Source organism: Monodon monoceros, unplaced genomic scaffold, assembly GCF_005190385.1.
Source record: "Monodon monoceros isolate NGI ecotype Baffin Bay Population unplaced genomic scaffold, NGI_Narwhal_1 Super_Scaffold_2, whole genome shotgun sequence".
Lineage (NCBI taxonomy): Eukaryota > Metazoa > Chordata > Mammalia > Artiodactyla > Monodontidae > Monodon > Monodon monoceros.
Window position 1 is genome coordinate 71,936,314 of NW_021703776.1, and position 14,762 is coordinate 71,951,075.

Below are 14,762 nucleotides of genomic sequence, written 5' to 3' on the forward strand. Positions count from 1 at the left end.
AGGTTCTCTGTGATGAGGCCAAGGTGTTGATATATGTGCTAAGTTTCCCAGATGACAATGCTTCTTCAGCAGACAGGGCTGAGAGACATGCATTTGATGGTCTCTTCCAGGGCAGCTTCCATAGAGTTGAAAACAGCTGAAATTGAAATGAGGAGGTTTGGGGTTCAAATTATAACTCTCTCATTTACAAGCTGAGTGTCCTTAGGCAAGTCATCAAAACTTTCTTAGTCTCAATTTCCCCAACTATAAACAAGGAGACAAATTATTGAGAAAGCAAAATAAGGTATATTTGAAAATATTTGCTACATAATATGTATTCAAAAAGGTATTTACCAAATGTTGGATTTGTTTTCTTTCACTTTGTTAGCTTAATTTTAGGTGGTGAGAAGTGGTTAGTTATTTAAAGTGGTGAAAATCTCAGTACTGAGTATGGTCACTATAGTAAATAAGATGCCTATAAAATACATGTGAAGAATAGAGACATTGATTTTGTTCTCACTTCCCTCCCAGTTAAGAGATCTCTAATTGTGGATCTGCGGTTAGGCTGATTCAGAGTCCCTCCCACTGGAGTTCTGATATATAAGGGGATTAGAGCATAGTTCTGAGTGGGTGATGGAGACCCATGGGGCTGACCTCCAAGGTGTGGCTGGTGGTGGCAGCGTTGAGGTCAGGCGGAGGGGCAGACCTGCCTCCTTGGCCTCTTCGGCCTCCCATCTCCATTTCTGTTGAGATCTATAAAGTCAAGAATCCATGGTAATGGAAGCATGAACTGTGCCTTCTCTTTCTTTATATAAGAGTAGTCCCAGCTGTGATCTTGGAGGGAGGTGAATAAAAAAGGAAAACAAAAATGTAGGGAAAAGGGAAATAATTACACAAATACTTAAGAAAAGTTACAGATAAAATTGTCTGAGAACCATTCTCCCAAATAACTGCTTTGTATTTTCCAGGTTGTTGTTATTTTAGTTGTCTTTTTGTTTTGTTTTGTTTCCTCAGTATGAGTATTTTATAAATTTAGAAAGTAAGAGCTATCCAAATTAAAATTAAGGTATAGTACCTTCTGTCTTGTAATGAATGCCCCCAGCACCTTAAATCTGGATGGTTTTTCAAAACTTGACTCCACAAATAATGTTGAAAACCCCTCAAAACTGGTACAACCAGTTTTTAGATTGCTACATTAGCAAATCTTTCGCTACAATGTATAAAACAACAAGCTTTCTAGTTATTTCACAGAAATTTAGGTTTTAAAGATATCTGTAGAAATCAGCTAACTCATGCCCCCCCACCTTGAGTCACATAGAAGCTGAACAACCTCCCAGGATAACACAACTCATCAATAGTGGTACTAAGAACAGAATCCAGCGATTCCAATTTCATTGATGCTGCAATTACAGATACCTGGTATCTGGATTTGAAGAAGACTTCTTTGTGAGCTTTCTTTCGAGAAACAGATTACATTGTTTCAAAAGAAATAACTTTCAACTTCATTAAAGGTTGATATCAGTGAATAAGGTCTGAACATCTAATGTATAACTAGTAACTACAGTTGATAATAATGTATTGTATAATTGAAATTTGCTAAGAAAGTAGAACTAAAATGTTCTCACCACCACCCCCCACCCACAAAGATAAATATGTGAAGTTATGGATGTGTTAATTAACTAGATGGGAGGAATCCTTTCACAATGTATCTGTATATCAAATCATCATGACATACTATTTAAACATCTTATTATTTTATTTATCAATGACACCTTAATAAGGCTGAAAAAAAGTTGCTATCAAATAGGGTTTTCCAGAAGAACTCATAGATTCTATATTCCCTGCATTCTCCTATGTTTGAAAATTTGCTTGTGACTTTTATAAATGAATATTTTGGCATGGTATAATATTTCTGGTTAAAATCTCTGACTTCAAAATTCTGCAGACATCATTCCTCGGTCTCCTGACATTGAATACTACTAGAGACAAGACAAAAGCTGTCTTAATTCCTGCTCTCATGAGTAACTTTCTTTGTTTTCTAAGTGTGTGAAGACTTATTTTCTTCTTTCTTAAAGTTCAATTATTTCAATACCATTTATCTAAGTATTGATTGTTCTTTATTATTTCTTCATGATCTGCAGACTTTATGCTTCATTTCAGAGGAAATTTCCTCTATTATATATTTTAAATAACTTTCTATGTCTTTTGTTGGCATTTCTATTTTAGAGACACCTAGAATTCTTATATTGAATTTTATTTGTTCACCCTCTATATCTATCATTATTTCTCTAACTATTTTAATCCCTGTGGGCACTGTGCTTACCTAAAATTTTTCCACTGTGCCAGAATTTAGATTTCAAGCTGTATATATATGGCCTTTTCCATTTTATTTATTTTACAGTAGTGTTGTAGTTAACAATTTGCTTACTCAGTTAAGATGCCACCAAAAAACTACTAGAGCCCATCAGTGAATTCAGCAAAGTTTCAGGATACAAAATTAATATACAGAAATCTGTTGCATTCCTATACTGTAACAATGAACTATCAGGAAGAAAAATTAAGGAAACAATTCCATTTACAATTGCATCAAAAAGAATAAAATACCTAGTAATAAATCTAACTACGGAGGTAAAAGATCTGTACTCAGAAAACTATAAGACACTGATAAAAGAAACTGAAGACAAAACAAACAGATGGAAAGATATACCATGTTCCTGGATTGGAATAATTAATACTCTTAAAATAACAATACTACCCAAGGCAATCTGCAGATTCAATGCAATCCCTATCAAAATACCAAAGACATTTTTCACAGAACTAGAAAAAGCAATTTTAAATTTATATGGAAACACAGAAGACCCCAAATAGCCAAAACAATTTTGAGAAAGAAGAACAGAGCTGGAGGTATCATGCTCCCTGACTTCAGACTATACTACAAAGCTACAGTCATCAAAATAGTATGGTACTGGCACAAAAACAGACACATAGATCAATGGAACAGAATAAAATCAATGGAACAGAATAAACCCACACACTTATGGTCAATTAAAGAAGGCAAGAATATACAATGAGAAAAAGACAGTCTCTTCAATAAGTGGTGCTGGGAAAACTGGACAGCTATATGTATATTTTTTTTAAAAAAAGATGAAATTTACAAAAGTTAACTCAAAATGGATTAAAGACCTAAATGTGAGACCTGAAACCATAAAACTCCTAGAAGAAACAGGCAGAATACTCTGACATAAATCGCAGCAATATTTTTTTGGATCTGTCTCCTAAGGCAAAGGAAACAAAAGCAAAAATAAACAAATGGGACCTAATTAAACTTAAAAGCTTTTAGACAGCCTACTGAATGGGAGAAACTATTTGCAAATGATATGACTAGGGGTTAACAGCCAAAATATATAAACAGCTCATATAACTCAATATCAAAAAAACAAATTACCTGATAAAAAATATGGGCAAAAGACCTGAATAGACATCTTCTAAGGAAGATATACAGATGGCCAACAGGCACATGAAAAGATGTTCAACATTGCTAATCATCAGAGAAATGCAAATCAAAACCACAAGGAGATGTTACCTCACACGTCAGAATGACTATTACCAAAAGGACCACAAATAACAAATGTTGGCAAGGATATGGAGAAAAGAGAATCCTTGTACACTGTTGGTGGGAATGTAAGTTAGTGCAGCCACTGTAGAAAACAATATGGAGGTTTCTCAAAAAACTAAAAATAGAACTAGCATATGATCCAGCAATTCCACTCCTAGGTATATATCTGAAGAAAACAAAAACATTAATTTGAAAATATACATGCACCGCAATGTTCATAGCAGCATTATATGTAGTAGCCAAGATATGGAAGCAACCTAAGTGTCCATCAATAGATGAATGGATAAAGAAGATGTGGTATACACACACAAACACACACACAAACACACACACACATACACACACATACACACACACACACACACACACACACAATGGAATACTACTCAGCCATAAAAAAGAATGAAATTTTGCCATTTGTATAAACATGGATGGATCTGGAGGGTATTATGCTTAGTGAAGTAAGTCAGACAGAATAAGACAAATATTGTATGCTATCACTTATATGTGGAATCTAAAAAATAAAATAAATGAGTGAATATAACAAAACAGAAACAGACTCACATAAAGAACAAACTAATGGTTACCAGTGGGGATAGGGAAGCGGGGAGGGAGGGGCAAGACAGGGGTAGGGGATTAAGAGATACAAACTACTATGTACAAAATAAATAAGCTACAAGGATACATTGTATGGTACAGGGAATACAGCAAATATCTTAAAATTACTTTAAATGAAGTATATAAAAATTTTGAATCACTTTGTTATACATCTGAAACTAATATAATATTATAAATCAAATATACCTCAATAGAAAAACATAAAACAATAAAAAGTTACCCAAATAAAGTTAGCAAAAAACAAACAAACAAAATGTTCATTGACAGAGAAGTGGATAAAGAAAATGTGTTTATACATACATTTTCACTGAAAAATGCAAAGTAATTTTTGATGCATGAGGAATATTAATGATGTTTTAAACTTTCTTTGCTATTTTTCAGCATCTTAGAATTACCATGTTAAAGCTTTGTTTGAGCTAGATTAAATCACTGATTTGATATCAGCCCACCAACTCTTCATACATTCTTTACTTGTTAAGCTATTGCTGCCTTAGGCATTTAGGAAAAGTAAGGATTTCTAAATTATATGACATTATTCTTTTTCTCTATGGTGTACAACCTCTGTTTTTCTAAATGCCTACTCAGAAAATATGTTCTTCTCACACTTTGCCTTGTCAACTGATTTTAGATAAAATCTTTTAAGACTCATTTACATTTGTAAAAAGGAAAAAAGAGTAGGTGACCCACTTTGGTTAAAACTTTTGGATTTATATCCCTTACCTCCTTCAAACACTGCAAGCATATGATAAAAAATTCACTAGACTAGAAAAACCAATCTTGTAGCCACTAAATACAATAAATAAAAGTCTACAATAAATAATATAATAAATGGCCTACAATAAAACCAATATATAGATTTATTTAATAAATTATTTTTTCTTTTGGTGGAGTTTCAATGGGAAATTGAATCCACTCAGATCATCTAAAATGGTTCCTTCCATGGCCTTAAACTAGTCATTGGGCTGATGAGGCAATGGGAAGAGAGGCTAGGAGTTTCGACCACTCTATATAAATAGAGACATTTCAGCTCAAGAAACAATTTAAGATCCAGTCCCAGACTCAAAGAGGCTGAAGGCAAGAGGATTCAAAGAAGACTTCTGAATAAACAGTGAATCTATTATGCTACTAAGGAAAACCAGGGTAAATCCCTTTTGATAGGTCTCAATTAAGCACCAGTTATAGAACATTTTGCTAAGAGTCATACTGGAAAATTCTCCAATAAGTAAAGCCATAGAACAGACATTTTCATGGGGTCACAGAAAACCCCAAGACAGCCCTGGATCAGAGCCACCAGTGTCTGTAGCATCCCAAGGAACACACTGAAAAGCAAGACTACAACTCTGAGACTTGGCAAATTAGATTCAGAGATTTTACCAGCTTGATGGAATCTGACCCTTCAAGGATTTGAGGAGACTGTGTGCTCTGCCATCTGTGGCTGAGGCCAGATCTTCACACCAATGAGCAGATTATGGATAAGCTGGTGATGGAGCAGTTTATGATGTTCTTGTTGCAGGATTTCCAGGTCTTAGTCAAGGAAAGTGGCATGGAGAGTTTCAAAAAACTGGAGGACATGCTAAGAAATAACAAGAACCCCCAAAATAGACCATAGTCAGCTTACAAGGAGAGAAGTTTCTTCTGCAAAATTCAAATGTTCAGATGGTGGAAGCTGAGATCAGTGACATGGGCAATGGGAGAAACTTATTCAGGAAACCTGAACCTTCTATGAGTGAGATACATTCAGATGACAGAAGGAACAGAATATTCTCCTGCCAGAGACCATTCCTGAAAAAGGTAAACTGGAGGTTCTACAACTCAAACAGAAATTGGAGAAGGGTCTGATAGAAGACAGGGGAGAGACAAGAATACTTAAATCTCAGGAGCCTCAGCTTCTGAAGGGTCCTGAGAGGGAAGTTTTGACTCAGAGTGGACACAAAAGAGACTCTCAGAAGAGTCTAAGAAGTTCCAAAAGAAAACAGGACAACAGTTCCATTTCCCAAGAAGTGCCTCAAGAAGGAGCCACATATTTGGAGAAAGGAGAATTCTCAGGACAACTTGGGACACATTCAGTTCTTTCACCGAGCACCGTGGGACCAATCGGTCATCACATTGGAAAAGAAGCCACAGACACCATATGAATGTAGGGTATGCAAAAAAAAATTTCATTATAAGCCTCAGTTTGTCACTCACCAGAGGACACACACAGGAGAGAGAGACCCTTTAAATGCAATATCTGCCCCAAAGGTTTCATGCAGCTTTCAGATCTCCAAGTTCACCAGTGAATCCACACAGGCGAGAAGCCATACTGTTGTGAACTCTGCACCAAGGAGTTCACCCACGACTCCACCCTGCCTGCTCACAAGAAGATCCACACAAAGGAGAAGCCGTACCAATGTGAAGACTTCGAGAAAGCTTTAAGCCACAAAGGGAACCTCAACATTCACTGACAAACCCACTCTGGACTAAAACCTTATACATGTCCCTAGTGTAACAGCACCTTCTGTCAGCTGGGAACTTTTAAACACCATGAAAAAACACATTTAAAAATGACTTCCCAATGATTCCACCATCAGGTCCAAGTCCATTCTGCCCCAAGAAGGAAATTAAATGGTTGTAAAAATGATGTATGACATGTTAAGCACTTAACGAGGTTTCTGGAACATAATAGGAGTTCCATAAATATTAATTATGAGGACCTTTGAAAAATTACTTATCTTCCCTATAAGTTTTTGTTTTCTACTTCATTATAGCCCTTTGTTTTATTATTATAAGTTTTTTAGGTTTATGTTGCTATTCTTCTTCCAGTGAGTGCAAGTCATGAGTTTTCAATATTTCATCATTAAACTGAGCTACTGAAAATAAATAATTAATTAATTAAATAAAAATTTTCACTGCTCCAGAATTTAGATTTCCTGCTGTATATATTGCTTTTTCCATTTTATTAATTGTCCAGTAGTGTTGTGGTTAACAGTTTGCTTACTTAGTGTAGTAATCTCCCCCTTAATGTCATCTTACTGTTTTATTATTTTAATGTCATCTTACATAATCATTTTTGAATTCATAATTTTACAAGGTTTTTTTTTTTTTAATAAACTCAAGGCACTCACATAAATTGTCTTCCATTCTCTGGTTTTCTTCTCCAGACTGAGCTCATCAGTTTGTCTATTGCATACCTTGTTCCTCATCTATATGTAGATTTATCCAGCTATTGTTTGATGGATCACATTTCTACATCTTGTTCTTTTGTAACATGACAATGTGGATATTGTATAGTAAAATCTATTTGATAGCCACTCTCCTTATCTCTTGGTATGACACTTAAAGATCTGAATTTTGAGATCTGAATCTCTCTCTATTTTCTGTATACTGAAGGTACCAAGGAAGAAATGCTTAAATGAAGTCACATACTTTGTTTCCCTCCTGAAATACTGTTACTAAAGATACTTTAGCAGGGCCCCTGCACCCAGCCAGGGATGCATTCACTCCTGCAACTTTCTTCTGCTCTATCCACTTAGTACACATTCCTGGAAATGCCCAACTTCTTGCCTTTGCTGAGATCTTGCAGTGAGAGCTTATGCACTCAAAATGTTTCCTGTATTTATCTCTTGACTTTCCAAGGATGCCTCCTCAATCCACTTCCCTCCCTGTGGAAGAAGTTGGTGAGAATGTCACGATGTTGTGGATTCACAATATTAACTGAGTATTGTTTCTGCAGAATGGAAACAGGGTTAGAACTCTGTGCCACATAAGAATTTACTCATTTATTCAACACATATTTTTTTGTGTCAATTCTGTGGCGAGCTCCATCTTAGGTTTACATCAGTGAAGAAAAAATTAACAAAGTTTCTGCCTCATGAAGATCACCTTCTAGTGGGAATGAGATAACAATGAATAAATAACAAAACATACATAAGTCGGGTGTATAAATGTGATGAAGAAAAATGAAGCATAATAGAGAGTTACAGGGCTTGCTGTTTTAGATAGGGTGGTCGAAAAGGACTTCTGATATGGTGACAGAGCATAAACCAGAAGAAAGTGGGTGGTAAGTGAGCCAGGTAGCTCTGAGGGGAAGAACTCTCCAGGCAGAGAATATCTAAATGCAAAAGCCCCGCACTGGGAAAGTGATCGGCATAACTGAGGCACAGTGAGGAGGCCAAGGTGACTGATTGGCTGTGAGGTCAGATAGGTGGTGGGAGCCCCAGAAGACACTTGGGCTTTTACTTTGAGGAAGATGGGAAGACATTGGAGGGTTTTGTATAAAGAAATGACATATTTTGAAAGGATTCCCCCCTCTCTCTCTCAGCTTGACACTTTCCAAATTTATGAAGAGAAGATTGCCTTTTTCTGCTTAGGCTGCTGCTAACCCTCTTAACATTGTTTTTTTGTTGTTGTTGTTTTTTCTTTCAAGTTAGTTAGGAGAAATATAGCCTGTGAACCCTCTTCACTGAGCCATCTCTACCTCTGCCATCCAGAAGGAGGAAGTTTCATTCCCACTGTGCTCTGGTGGCTTGTAGGCAAGGTCCACTCACACTCACCCTCCAGGCCAGGTCAGGAGGGCTGTGCCCTGAGGCTCTCTGGGAACAGCACAGTGAGTACGTTCACCACCCCAGCCTCAAATCAGCCTCACCTTCAATCCAGGCAGTGTGTGCCTGTGCAGTAGTGCTTTACGGTTCCTTTTTTATAAATATATGACTCAAAAGAATATTGTTCTTTGTTTATTTTTCTCAGAGTTTGAAGTGTTTATAAGAAATAGTTATAGATTTATTTTTCAAGATTGCTACCATTAAATCAAGAATTTTAAAAAACATAAGTATGCCCCCAATTGTATTTTTCTTATAAGAGAATGCTAAATTTACAAAAAAAATGTTATATTTGCATTAAGAAAGGACTAGCAACACATTAAAATAATAAATTATCTCTGATACTAAATGTATATAGAAAATTTCTTGAATATCTGAAAAACAGGATTTCAGATAAAAATCTAACATACTCTGCTTTTTTTTACTGGACTACTTCAAATTTGGTTGTGTGAAAGGGGCTCCAAATGTTCTTCATGCAAAAGTCCAGGTCTAGGGTCTCATGTTTACTTCCTGTGACATAAGGGTAAATAATTATTTGAGCACAGTAGAAACAATGGCACTAGATTTATTAAAATCTGGTTTAAAATGTAAAGAACATGTAATTTTTATGAATTATTTATAGACTAGGGGACAAAACTAATGAAGTATTAAGGGAATAAGAAATGAACCTTGAATTTATAGATATTTGAAATAAATCTTTTGACTATGGTAATGGCAACCTAAATTTCTGAAGGATAAACACAGAAAAAGCCTAAACTTAAGGTTATATGTAAGGTATATTGGGTACCATGTCAATAAGCTTATCATGTCATATATCGTGTATTGTTCTTGTGGTTATTTTTCTCAAAGAATTTTTTTTTAACATCTTTATTGGAGTATAATTGCTCTACAGTGGTGTGTGAGTTTCTGCTTTATAACACAGTGAATCAGCTATACATATACATATAACCCCATATCCCCTCCCATTTGCATCTCCCTCCCACCCTCCCCATCCCACCCCTCTAGGTGGTCACAAAGCACTGAGCTGATCTCCCTGTGCTATGCGCCTGCTTCCCACTAGCTATCTCTTTTACATTTGGTAGTATATATAAGTCCATGCCACTCTCTCACTTCGTCTCAGCTTACCCTTCCCCTCCCAGTGTCCTCAAGTCCATTCTCTACGTCTGCGTCTTTATTACTGTCCTGTCTCTAGGTTCTTCAAAACCACTGTTTTTTTTTTACATTCCATATCTATGTGTTAGCATACTGTATTTGTTTTTCTTTCTGACTTACTCCACTCTGTATGACAGACTATAGGTCCATCCACCTCATGACAAATAACTCAATTTCATTTCTTCTTATGCCTGAGTAATATTCCATTGTATATATGTGCCACATCTTCTTTATCCATTCATCTGTCGATGGACACTTAGGTTACTTCCATGTCCTGGCTATTGTAAATAGAGCTGCAATGAACATTGTGGTACATGACTCTTTTTGAATTATATTTTTCTCAGGGTATATGTCCAGTAGTGGGATTGCTGGGTCATATGGTAGTTCTATTTTTAGTTTTTTAAGGAGCCTCCATACTATTCTCCAGAGTGGCTGTATCAATTTACATTCCCACCAACAGTGCAAGAGGGTTGCCTTTTCTCCACACCCTCTCCAGCATTTATTGTTTGTAGATTTTTTGATGATGTCCATTCTGACTGGTGTGAGGTGATACCTCATTGTAGTTTTGATTTGAATTTCTCTAATGATTAGTGATATTGAGCATTCTTTCATGTCTTTGTTGGCAAGTGGCATATTTTCTTTGGAGAAACATCTATTTAGGTCTTCTGCTCATTTTTGGTTTGAGTTGTTTTATTTTTGATATTGAGCTACATAAGCTGCTTGTAAATTTTGGAGATTAATCCTTTGTCAGTTGCTTCATTTGCAAATATTTTCTCCTACTCTGAGGGTTGTCTTTTCGTCTTCTTTATGGTTTCTTTGCTGTGCAAAAGCTTTTAAGTTTGATTAGGTGCCATTTGTTTATTTTTGTTTTTATTTCCACTTCTCTAGGAGCTGCGTCAAAAAGGATCTTGCTGGGATTTATGTCATAGAGTTTTCTACCTATGTTTTCCTCTAAGAGTTTTATAGTGTCTGGCCTTACATTTAGGTCTTTAATCCATTTTGAGTTTACTTTTGTGTAAGTGTTAGGGAGTGTTCTAATTTCATTCTTTTACATGTGGCTGTCCACTTTTCCCAGCACCACTTATTGAAGAGGCTGTCTTTTCTCCATTGTATACTCTTGCCTTCTTTATCAAAGATAAGGTGACCATATGTGCATGGGTTTATCTCTGGGATTACTATACTGTTCCATTGATTTATATTTCTGTTTTTGTGCCAGTACCATACTGTCTTGATGACTGTAGCTTTGTAGTATAATCTGAAGTCTGGGAGTCTGATTCCTCCAGCTCAGTTTTTCTTTCTCAAGATTGTTTTGGCTATTTGGGGTCTTTTGTGTTTCCATACAAAGTGGGAAATTTTTTGTTCTAGTTCTGTGGAAAATGTCATTGGTAGTTTGACAGGGATTGCATTGAATCTGTCGATTGCTTTGGGTAGTATAGTCATTTTCACAATGTAGATTCTTCCAATCCAAGAACATGGTATATCCCTCCATCTGTTTGTATCATCTTTAATTTCTTTCATCAGTGTCTTATGGTTTCTGCATACAGGTCTTTTGTCTCCTTAGGTAGGTTTATTCCCAGGTATTTAAATCTTTTTGTTGCAATGGTAAATGGGAGTGTGTCCTTAATTTTTCTTTCAGATTTTTCATCATTAGTGTATAGGAATGTGAGAGATTTCTGTGCATTAATTTTGTATGCTGCTACTTTACCAAATTCATTGATTAGCTCTAGTAGTTTTCTGGTAGCATCTTTAGGATTCTCTATGTATAATATCATGTTATCTGCAAGCAGTGACAGCTCTACTCCTTCTTTTCTGATTTGGATTCCTTTTATTTCTTTTTCTTCTCTGATTGCTGTTGTTAAAACTTCTAAAACTATGTTGAATAATTGTGGTGAGAATGGGCAACCTTGTCTTGTTCCTGATCTTACTGGAAATGGTTTCAGTTTTTCACCATTGAGGATGATGTTGGCTGTGGGTTTGCCATATATGGCCTTTATTATGTTGAGGTAAGTTCACTCTATGCCTACTTTCTGGAGGGTTTTTATCATAAATGGGTGTTGAATTTTGTCCAAAGCTTTTTCTTCATCTATTGAGATGATTATATGGTTTTTATCCTTCAATTTGTTAATATGGTGTATCACATTGATTGATTTGCGTATATTGAAGAATCCTTGCATTCCTGGGATAAACCCCACTTGGTCATGGTGTATGATCCTGTTAATGTGTTGTTGGATTCTCTTTGCTCGTATTTTGTTGAGGATTTTTGCATCTATATTCATCAGTGATATTGGTCTGATTTCCTTATTTATTTTCATTTTGGATGGTCTGTCTATTGGTGAAAGTGGAGTGTTAAATTCCCCTACTATGATTGTGCTACTGTCGATTTCCCCTTTTATGGCTGTTAGCATTTGTCGTATGTACTGAGGTGCTCCTATGCTGGCTGCATAAATATTTACAATTGTTATATCTTCTTCTTGGATTGATTCCTTGATCATTATGTAGTGTCCATCTTTGTCTCTTGTAATAGTCTTTACTTTAAAGTCTATTTTGTCAAATATGAGAATTGCTACTGCAGCTTTCTTTTGATTTCCATTTGCACAGAATATCTTTTATCATCCTCTGACTTTCAGTCTGTATGTGTCCCTAGGTCTGAAATGGGTCTCGTGTAGGCAGCATATATACGGGTTTTGTTTTTGTATCCATTCAGCCAGTCTACGTCTTTTGGTTGAAGCATTTAATCCATTTACATGTAAGGTATTATCAATATGCATGTTCCTATTACCATTTTCTTAATTGTTTTGGGTTTGTTATTGTAGGTCTTTTCCTTCTCTTGTGTTTCCTGCCTAGAGAAGTTCCTTTAGCATTTGTTGTAAAGCTGGTTTGGTGGTGATGAATTCTCTTAGCCTTTGCTTGTCTCTAAAGGTTTTAATTTCTCTGTCGAATCTGAATGAGATCCTTGCTGGGTAGAGTAATCTTGGTGGTAGGTTTTTCCCTTTCATCACTTTAAATATGTCCTGCCACTCCATTTTGGCTTGCAGAGTTTCTACTGAAAGATCAGCTGTTAACCGTATGAGGATTCCCTTATATGTTATTTGTTATTTTACCCTTGCTGCTTATTAACATTTTTTCTTTGTATTTAATTTTTGATTGTTTGATTAATATGTATCATGGCATGTTTCTCCTTGGATTTATCCTGTATGGGACTCTCTATGCTTTCTGGGCTTGATTAACTATTTCCTTTCCCATATTAGGGAAGTTTTCCACTATAATTGCTTCAAATATTTTCTGAGTCCCTTTCTTTTTCTTTTCTTCTTCTGGAATCCCTATAATCGAATGTTGGTGTGTTTAATATTGTCCCAGATGTCTCTGAGACTGTTCTCAATTCTTTTCATTCTTTTTTCTTTATTCTGCTCTGCAGCAGTTTTTTCCACTATTTTATCTTCCATGTCACTTATCTGTTCTTCTGCCTCAGTTATTCTGCTGTTGATTCCTTCTAGAGAATTTGTAATTTCATTTGTTGTGTTTTTCATCATTGTTTGCTCTTTAGTTCTTCTAGGTCCTTGTTAAACGTTTCTTGTATTTTCTCCATTCTGTTTCCAAGATTTTGGATCAACTTTAGTATCATTACTCTGAATTCTTTTTCAGGTAGACTGCCTATTTCCTCTTCATTTGTTTGGTCTGGTGGTTTTTTACCTTGCTCCTCATCTGCTGCATATTTCTCTGTCTTCTCATTTTGCTTAACTTACTTGCTTTGGGGTCTCCTCTTTGCAGGTTGCACATTCATAGTTTCAGTTGTTTTTGGTGTCTTCCCCCAGTGGGTTAAGTTTGGTTCAGTGGGTTGTGTAGGCCTCCTGGTGGAGGGGACTAGTGCCTGTGTCCTGGTGGATGAGGCTGGATCTTGTCTTTCTGGCCGGCAAAACCATATCCAGTGGTGTGTTTTGGGGTGTCTGTGACCTTATTATAATTTTAGGCAGCCTCTGTGCTAATGGGTAGGGCTGTGTTCCCGTCTTGCTTGTTGTTTGGCATAGGGTGTCCAGCACTGTAGCTTGCTGGTCGTTGAGTGGAGCTGGGTCTTAGCGTTGAGATGGAGATCTCTGGGAGAGTTTTCGCCATTTGATATTACGTGGAGCTTGGAGGTCTCTGGTGGACCAATGTCCCGAACTCGGATCTCCCACCTCAGAGGCACAGAACTGACGCCCGACCAGAGCACCAAGACCCTGTCAGCCACATAGCTGTTACTGGAGTAGATACTTGTATGTAGACTCTACATAGATCCCATTTCCAAAGTTAATATCAGCAGTAGTTGTGGCCGGGTGGTTAAGGCAATGGAGTAGAAATCCATTGGGGTCTCCCCACGCAGGTTCGTATCCTGCCGACTATGAGAAGCCAGTATTTTGGTACAGATCCTTTTTTTCCTTTTGCAGGCTTGTCCACGGATTATTTAAAGAATTTATGAACTGCTGGAATACAATTGGGACCCCAATGGGGCTAGATGAGGAGCGGACGAGGGAGCTACTAAGTCGTGTGATCGTGGTTACAACTTGAGTCCGGAAGAGGGAGATGACAAAACACCCCAGACAATGTGGAACAAAGAAAAGCAAAGCGTCGCGAAGTAACATAGGAAGGGACAGTTCCGACTGACCTCTCGCCCTGCAGAAAAGCCTGCCTGCACCCGGGGCTTCGGGACCACACTGCAGCCTTCTGCACGAGTGCATCAGTGCCCCTCAAAGAATTCTTATCAAATGTGTTCCTTATTTTGGTGGAGAAATCCTGGCAACTACAAAAAGGTTGTACCAATTTTCACTTCCACCAACTCTGTATGA

General features: G+C 36.8%; 1 non-coding gene across 1 annotated transcript; it reads left to right on the forward strand.

Moving 5' to 3' along the window:
• The first annotated feature begins 14,238 nt into the window (after positions 1-14,238).
• Positions 14,239-14,320, forward strand: TRNAS-AGA. Its single transcript has one exon. It is a non-coding gene; the product is annotated as a tRNA-Ser (tRNA).
• Positions 14,321-14,762: the final 442 nt, after the last annotated feature.